General features: G+C 46.3%; 1 long non-coding RNA gene across 1 annotated transcript; it reads right to left on the bottom strand.

Moving 5' to 3' along the window:
- Positions 1–1,494: 1,494 nt before the first annotated feature.
- LOC131833063 (uncharacterized) lies at positions 1,495–8,892 on the bottom strand. Its single transcript, XR_009354289.1, has 3 exons — positions 6,111–8,892; positions 3,848–3,993; positions 1,495–3,758 (listed from the first exon to the last, which is right to left on the bottom strand). It is a non-coding gene; the product is annotated as an uncharacterized LOC131833063 (long non-coding RNA).
- Between the last annotated feature and the right edge of the window lie 90 nt (positions 8,893–8,982).

The following is an 8,982-nucleotide window of genomic DNA, read 5'->3' as shown; positions in this document are numbered from 1 at the left end:
ATTTCTAGCCATTCAACCTTACTCACAATGGTTGTCCTTTAGTCTTCATCTCCCCAAATCCAGATACTCTTTAGAACCAAAGCAAACAGATGGGGATCCCTTACCTGAAGTGAATTCCCAGATGGCAAAAACAGCTAACTCCAAGAGAAAAAGAGGAAAGGTCCGTAAGGATGCTACCAAAATGAGGGATAAGAAGCAGAGTTCAATGGCAACGACAATTAAAACATCAGTCACAAATATTCTGAGGAGTAAGTGGGAATTCCAGCTTGGGACAGGGGTCAATTCTTTTAGCTTCCAAGCTCCCATACTATCCTCCGCCTCCACCTGCCCTGCTCATACTTACGCACTGTCAAGAGAGGAGGAGCAGAGCTGAGAGAGAACTCAGAGAGAGCCAGGTGAACTCGGGGACAAGATGCTGGAGGACTCAGAGAAGATGAAGAAGGTAGAGAACATGGAGAAGTTTGAGTTCTGGGATGAGAGGAGTTCAGTAAGGGTGAGATCTCAGTCTGAGCCTCTTGGCTTGCTGGCATTTACCTGGAGGTAAATCTGCCTGGAGGCCTGCATTTCCTAGAGTCTTCCTACTATCCCAATATACGGTTTGGGTCAGGACCACCCACCTCATAGAAAACCTGGCCTACAATAAAGTAACCACTCCCTACAGTTGTCACTGGGTTCTGCTTACCCTTTGCACCAGAAGAAAATCAAAGGCTGCCTTCAAAACAGACGTCCCAGACCCTGCTGAATGTCACCTTGTCAAGGAACATGACAGGTACCCAGTCTAAGGACATATATGTCTATTTCATCAAGAAGATGGCCATGAAGTTGAGGGCCAAGACAGAAACTTGACATTTCTTGAGTTCTTGGGAGAGACGCATGTTCTGGTGAAGATGGAATGGATGGAGCCACTGTTGGCATAAGACAAGATGCGCTTAGGAATATCCCTCTGCTACTTCTCCCCTCCAGACTTGAGTTAACTCCTCCCACTTGAGCTCTTTTGAAAGGAGACTTTGGACATGGCCAAATCTCCAGTTGCTTTCTGTCAGGTTGCCCAAAGAAAGTTCTGTCCTCCATATATAATCCACTCCCTCCCAATGTACTAGATCCTGCATACTACCAACTTTATTTCTTGTTGCTTCCTTATTCCAAAAGCTGGTTCTAGGCTTGTGTTTTGTTTCATTTTAACCTCTTACCCCTCTTACTCAGTGGATATCATTATTTCTTCATCTTCCCTTGCTACAAGGGAATTAATTCCTATTCCACTGTCCATTTACTTATTTGAGATTCTAGTCCTATGGAAGAAGACGTATAAACATATACAAAACGTCAGGGGGGGGCATTCTCCATACAACTGTCATGCTGAAAATAAAGAGACCACTTTATTCAATCCAGTACTTCCTACATTTACTTAACAAAACAACCATTTATGTGACCTCCCCTCCCTTTCCTTCACCCCCATCCCCATTTGATATCCATACTCATCTTCTTCTATTGGAATAGAACTTGCAAGTAGGTGTGGCTATGAGATTAAGGTCTACCCACTGAGATGCAGGTGGGCTGCCTGGCCTGTGGCTTTTTGGAGACTTCCTTTAAAAAGAGCTGGCACGTGCCCTTTGCCTTTTCTTGTCTCTTCCTCCATCTTTCTGAAACCTGAAGGTGATGATTAGAAATCTACCCACCAGATAAGAGATGAGAGTCTATGAATAGGAAGGAACGCAGGTCCCTGCAGACTTTGTGGAGCAAGGCCATCACCACAACCACAGACTGCCTAACTCCTTTAGTAAAGTTTCCTCTGACCCCCCAAGCAGAAACACCACTTCCTCCAGTGTTCTTAGTGCACTTTGCACAGATCTTTCCTCTAATATATGTTTTACCAAATTAAACTAGTCTCTTATGCACAGAGATTTACCAAATCAAAGCCCATTCTGATTAATAAGCCGTGGGTATGCCACTGAGGAGGAACCCGAGCCTAACATTTTGTTGCATGGAAAAGAAAGTCACAAGTGATTGGTGTCAATTGCCTTGGATATGACAAGGAGACTGGCAATTTGCCCCATAGAGTTGCCCCCTCTGAAGTCGGCATATATTGATTTCATTTTTAACTATGATTTCTAAAGGGTAAGGAACGAATCTTTTCTTATTTTCTATTGCCAGTGCCCAGCTAGATTATGGGGTGCAAAGCGCATGACTTTTAAAGATAAAATAAGGTTGCTAAGTTAATGTTGCTAGTGAAGAGCAGCAGGGCCGCCAAGCCACAGGGGCAGAAGCAGCCGTGGCCTCAGGGCCTGCACACCAGCCACAGACAGCATTCCACCAGCCAGCCGGTGGCAGAGGGCAGGGAAGCTGGGGTCAGTGAGGCACACCCAGAACAAGGAACAAGCAGCAGTGGGGCCAGCGGTCACTGAGCCCAGGAGGTGGCCCGCACAGCTGCTCTCCTCCCCTGGTGACCAGTAGGAGACTTTACAGGAGCCGTCAGTCAGTGTGCCACCAAGCTGCTGCTAGACACCATGGGAAACCAGTACCCAGTGAGCCAAGCGGGAGGCATCTACCACGTTGCTCCTCTCTGGTTGCAACTGTAGTGTCTGCAGGAAGCAGAACAGACACTTCCTTGCTCAGGCCTCCCAAGCCTGAAGGGAGCCATCAGCACACACACATTCAGTGCGCACCGAGCCCAGCACCCCTGTCCAGCCAAATGAACAGACCTGTCAGAATCCCTAAGAGAAAGTTTTATTTGAGCCCAGCTTAGGCTGCCTGCCAGGGATATACTCGTCACAGGGAAGAAAATGTCCTAGAGAACGAATAGGTTTTACAGGTCAAGAGCTCAAAGATTCTAGATTGGCATACAGGGAGGAATCAGTTTAAATGCAAAGGAATGCCAGGAGTAGGAGCATCCATGGGTACCTCAAGGACAAGCTGGTTTTCCCTTCGGCTACTCATTTACAGAGATGTACAATGTATGTGTGGAGGGGGGCACACATTAGGCTCTTGGTTTGAACAAAGTTTCTGCCCAGTCATGCTACCTTAGGAAGAAATTTAAAACAGCTTCCCGGGGCGCCTGGGTGGTTCAGTGGGTTAAGCCTCTGCTTTCAGCTCAGTTCATGATTTCAGGGTCCTGGGATCGAGCCCCATGTCGAGCCCCATGTCGAGCCCCATGTCGGGATCTCTACTCGGCAGGGAGCCTACTTCCCCCGATCTCTCTGCCTGCCTCTCTGCCTACTTGTGATCTCTCTCTCTTTCAAATAAGTAAATAAAATCTTTTAAAAAAATAAAATGGCTTCCCATGTGTATGAGGTCTTCAGAGAGTTTTTCTCTCATCACACTTCTGTTAAGAGTGGTGTCCTTCAAAGCTCTTACATGCCCTGCTCCCACCCTGGAGGCCCTGGAATCGCCCCACACCGCCTGGAGGAGGACACTGTGTGGAGTGAGGTCGCTGAGGGATTCAACCACACGAACTGGGAGAAGGCCACAAAGGAGCACAGAAGCATGAGGACCATGTCTGAAGAGTGAGCTCCTTCCCCTTTCCTGAAGTTGTAATGACTGCGCCCAGCAGCTCTGCTGTCCTCGCTGCACCTCAGTGGTGCCCATGGAGGGGGCTTGAGAATGTGGACCCAGGCAGCTGGTTCCATTGGCCAGTGGCCATCTTGACCTCTGTGGTTTGTTCCAGATACTCATTTCTTCAGGCAGCTCTTTGTTCCTCCTCAGCCCAGATTTGGATGTAGGCTAATTGACAGCTGTCTTTCTCTTCCCAACTTCTGTGTGACCTGTTAGGAAAATAAATATTTTGAACAGTGAAGCAATGACTGTGGCTTAACAACAAAAAGATAAAATGAGATCCTCAAATTTGACACACTTGTTCATTTTCCTCTTGCTTGGGTGTATTTCAGTGAGATCTGAGCTGCTCTAGGAAATCAAGAGATGAAGAACAGCAATGCTGTACTCTTGGAACTATTGGCCCATCAACTCCGTGATTTTTTAAAATATACTGTTGGTTGTTACCTTTGGAGTAGATCAAAGAGAAAATACATTTGTGAGAATATAACCCCGCTGAATCAGGATTTTGGCGAGTGACTAATTAATAGAACAAATTGGAAGCCTGATGAATATGGTCCCTGTGGCTAGTTGGAATTCCTTCCTCCAAATCTTAAAAGGGTTTCTGAACAAGACCCAAGCAATGCAGATGTATTTTCATTCCTCTGATCTCAGACTCCTTCTCTGGTTAAAGGATCAATTCCCCTTAGTATCTGAAAGCGTAGCCTCCCCTATCTCCTGAGTGGCCTCAGATAACCCTTTCCTGAATCTTCAACCTCTCTATTGGTATTTTTCCTTTAGCAACATATTCAACTCTCTTTCACCCTGAAGCTGTAGGCCCTATTCTCTCTAGAATATGTTCTACAGTAGAGAGGACCTTCCATTGTTCATTCTTATAGCCAAGATTCTGGAAAGATACTGATGAGGGAGCAGGAGGCTGGCTGAGGATGGAGCAGGGGCTGGTGCCTTGCACCCCCTCTCCACCCACTCCCCTTGGTAACATGTGTGACATTTCACAGGCACCCCTGACTGCCCTAAAAGAAGAGCAAATGGTTATCTTGCAGAGATCACAGTCCTGCAAGGCAGGAGTCTCTCTTGGTTTACAAATGTCCTTGAGATTTACAACAAAGAAGTTGCCTTATCAATAGCCCAATTTCCAAAGATATATAACTCAGTTCCTCAAGCCCTAACGTCACCCTCCCCTCCATAAAAAACCGAAGGAGACGGAGGTAGAAGGAAAAGTAAATAAAGTTAAATTTCTTTTAAGACCTAAATCTCACTAACAAGGACGTTTGATAGCAGGAATGTAACATTCCACCAGGAGACTCCCAATTGTCTTTATGTTAGTGCCTCATTAGAGGGAAAGTGGCCTTGGCTTGATAGTAACCAGGCCTTCAATATCCTGACAGTCTTCTTTACCCCAATAGCCCTTCTGAACACCCCTTTGTCCTCACCTACCCAACTCCTGTGTATATAACCAGCCACTCCTCACAGGCCCTGGGCAGCAGCATCTCCGTCTGCCCACGGGTCCTGTCCCCGTGCTTTAATAAACCATCATTTTGCACCAAAGATGTCTTAAGAATTCTTTCTTTAGTCGTCAGCTCCGAACCTCACCCCACTTGAAGGACCCCAGGTCAGAACTATAGTATAGCCTATAAGTTTTAACATTCCTTTTATAACCAGCTTATGCTAACTAAGAAACTGTGGCCAGCTGACCATAGATAATGGAGTCAGCAAGCAGCATGACGGGATAACGAATAGTGAACATCTGTGTTTAACCCGGCTGTTTCTGGCTTCTGTATAATAATGCTTCTAATGCTTTGCTAAGAAATGAAAAATTGCTTAAACCCTCATTCGCTGTGTAATCAAATAAAGTTATACCCTTCCCCTGTTAAGAATTTCCCCTACTACTAAGTAAAATTGATAAGGGTTGCCTCCCGTACCAAGGCCGGAGACGTATGGTTCAGCACGTACGCTAGCTGGGGACATGCGGTTCAGCACGTATACAGATAAAGGTTAGAAACGTGCAATTCAACACGTACCCTCTACTGTACACTACCTGAACGGTGACTGGCCAGAATGTATGGTTGGTTTTAAAGGATTGGCTACCTATGTGTAGGCCTTACTGTAATGCTTTGAAATTACTGGCTAGAAAAGTGAGGGCTCTGATGTAATGGACTGTAAAATTCTATATTAAGGGACTCCCGAAACAGATCGGGGCTCTCAGACACTGACCCATCCCTCGCGGATTTCATGGTCAAGTGTCCCTGGGAGTCCGAGCATGCCCGAATAAAAATCCTCTTGCTTATTGCATCCAGTGGTCTGTGAGTGCGTCCTTGGGTGCGGGTCCTCTAGGGTCTTTCACACTGAACCTGACTTAGGTTCTGGGACTTCATCAATACGATACAGCTTGTGTCCCCTCCTTCCCTTTCTACCACACTCCACAGAAACTGCCCCTATTAAAGATGAAAAACTTGATTCCTAAACTCCACAAATCCTCTTCAGAAGGGGAGTATAAGGTGGTGGTAACAAGCAGACTCAGAAAATCAGACTTCCAGGGGTTAAATCCCCATTCTGCCACTTACCAGCAGCGTGATCTTGCACAAAACACTTCACTTCCTTCTACTTCATTTCCCTCATCCATAAGATGGGGTTGTTGAGAGGATTAAACAGCAAAGGGTTCTTGGATGATTGAGTTAGTACATATAAGGAGCTTATAACATGCCTAGAACATAGAAATTCCCAACTGACCTCTATAATATATGATACTGCTATCATCAACCTTTTACTTGAAACTCTCCTCCCTTGGTTGTCCTGGCCTATTTTTGTTTGTTCATTTTCCTCATAATTTTCTGGCAGCTCCTTCTTATTCTTTATCCTTGTCTCCATGTTTCCTGTTTTGTTTCTCACTATATTTTAAAATAAACTCATCTTCTGAATAAATACATAATAAAAATAAAAACTTTCAAAAGAATTTTAAGTCTGGAGATAATTTAGCTATCTTATGAATGGCTTCCATTTCCTACAAGGTCCATTAATTGAAATCACATCCAAGAATCTTTTTCCCATCTTCCATTCCAGTCCCATCTTCAATTCATTGCATCTAGTCTTTTAAGCTTCATCTCAAATTCCATCACCTCCAGAGTGTTTTCTGAACTTTTCTCAAATGAATTCTTAGTTATGCACTCCTTCTCTATGCTCCCAGACTATAATATGTAACTTCTACCTCTATGATACCACTCGTGGCACCTGCTGTCTCCATGCTAGGATGTGAGCCATTAGAGGAATGAGTCTGAGTCTTACCTGTCTTTAAATTCCTAATATCCAATATGGATTCTCACGAACTGGCAGTGCTCCATAAATATTTGTTGAGTGAATGAAGCAATAAATAAAATGAGCATTCTGTCTGGGCAATGTCTCTTGAAAGAAAGGGCGGAAAATTTCACCACCTACTGAGACCTTCCTACATGCTGTGCAGGTGATGAGGGAGCACGAGGCTGGCTGAAGACAAAGCAAAAGCTGGCGCCTTGCACCCCCCTCACCCTACTCTCCATCCGCTCCCCCTCAGTCTTATGTGTAGCATCCCTCAGGCAGCCCTGACTGCCATTAACAATAAGCAAATAGTAACTTGCAGAGTTCACAATCTTGCTAGACAGGAGTCTCTCTTGGCTTACAAATGTCCTAAATCTCACTAACAAAGACGATTGATAGCAGGATTGTGACATCCCACCAAAAAGTCTCCCAACTATCTTAATGTTAATGGTTGGTCAAAAGACAACATTGATCAAGCGGCAGAGCAAGGCCTCCCGTAGGCCTCGGACATCCAGGCACCTCGTAGGCCCTCTTTAGCATATGAAAACTCCATTGACACCTCCCTTCCCCTCACCTTCCCCCAACAGCAGGGTACAGAACCTGCCATCCCTCACAACCTGGGGCAGCAGCTTTTCCTGCCCACGGGTCCTGTCTCCGTGCTTTAATAAACCACCATTTTGCACCAAAGATGTCTCAAGAATTCTTTCTTGGTCATCGGCTCCGGACCTCAGCCCACCGAACCTCACCTAGGTTCTAGAACTTCATCACAGGGATCAGAACCATATGCTTGTCTCTTACCCCAGTACTGTCCCATAATACACTCACCATTACTGAGGTAGCCATACAAGGATACTGATTGCAAGCACAGGTTCTGTATCAGACTGTTCATCTTTGAGCTTCACCAGTTAGTAAATGGGTCATCTTGGGCAAGTCATTTAATCTCTGTATACACCAGTTCCCTCCTTAAACATAATACATATCAGAATTTGTCTTACAAGGTAATGAGATAACATACGTAAAGTGTTTAGAACAGGGTCTGGAACATACCAGATACACAATTTAAAAATTATTATTTCAAATATTAAGAAGACTCTGAATAGAGTGCTTTGGCTTTATTTCGCTTTCATTAAAAACAAATATGAAATGTGGGGCGCCTGCGTGGCTCAGAAAGTTAAGAGACCCACTACTGATTTCCTCTCAGGTCATGATCTCAGGGTCCTTAGATCAAACACCCTCTACCCCCCCTCCCCATGTTGGGCTCCCTCTCAGTGCGAGACGCTGGAGACTGTCTCTCTCTGCCCGTTTTCCTTCTTGCACGCTAAATACATGAAAATCTCTTAAAAATATAGGAATCGAAAATAAACTGCAGCTCCCCTGGAGAATTCCATAATTAGAAACATGATTGGTTAACCCTGAAGGCGTGACTGGTGAAACCCAGATCAGGTCTCACGGCTCCCATCCCCAGTACTTGGCTCACAATCGAAGTCCCTGGCTGCGTTTCCGAGGCTTTGGTCCTTTACTTTCTTAGTATTCATCCTTCCTCTTCGCTGTCTGAGGGCTTTTTAAAAACTTTTGTTCACTGAACAACTGAGCAGGTTAAACAGATCTCCACAGATACTTGACTCTGAAGGGAATCCCATTTCTGCTCCAACCCAAACAGTGATTACTCTTCGTGGACTCCCGCCCGAAATCGGGACTGGGGACCCTCGCGGTGTCACAGCAGTCGTAGCCTCCGCGGCAGCTGCCTCCATCTACACTCGGCCACCACCACCCCGGGTAAAGCATCCCATCCGTCTCGCGGGCCACATCGTGACCGAGCGCTTCCGCTGCGCTTCGGGATCCTCCACTTCCCCCGGATCCTTCGGGGTGTTTCCTCAGGGTCGGCACTCGTCTTCGTGACGCGACTTCTGGCTCTAGTCCTCCTTTAACGGCTTTGAGGAAAGAGCAGAGTCAGACCCTGTCATCTAAACAACGTTGTTTCTTCTTAGACCAAGTGCCAGTGGAGTCCAACCCTCAGCCCAGGACCCCGCAGACTCCCCCGTCCCCCGCCCGCTCCGCCCCGCCCCGCAACGCCGGAGGCCAGGAGCGCAGGCGCCCCAGGGCCCCACCCCGTCACAAGGGCTCAGCCTCCATTGGCCCAGAGGC

The sequence above is a fragment of the Mustela lutreola genome, chromosome 6 (assembly GCF_030435805.1).
Source record: "Mustela lutreola isolate mMusLut2 chromosome 6, mMusLut2.pri, whole genome shotgun sequence".
Taxonomy (NCBI): domain Eukaryota; kingdom Metazoa; phylum Chordata; class Mammalia; order Carnivora; family Mustelidae; genus Mustela; species Mustela lutreola.
This window is presented reverse-complemented; position numbering and strand designations above follow the sequence as displayed.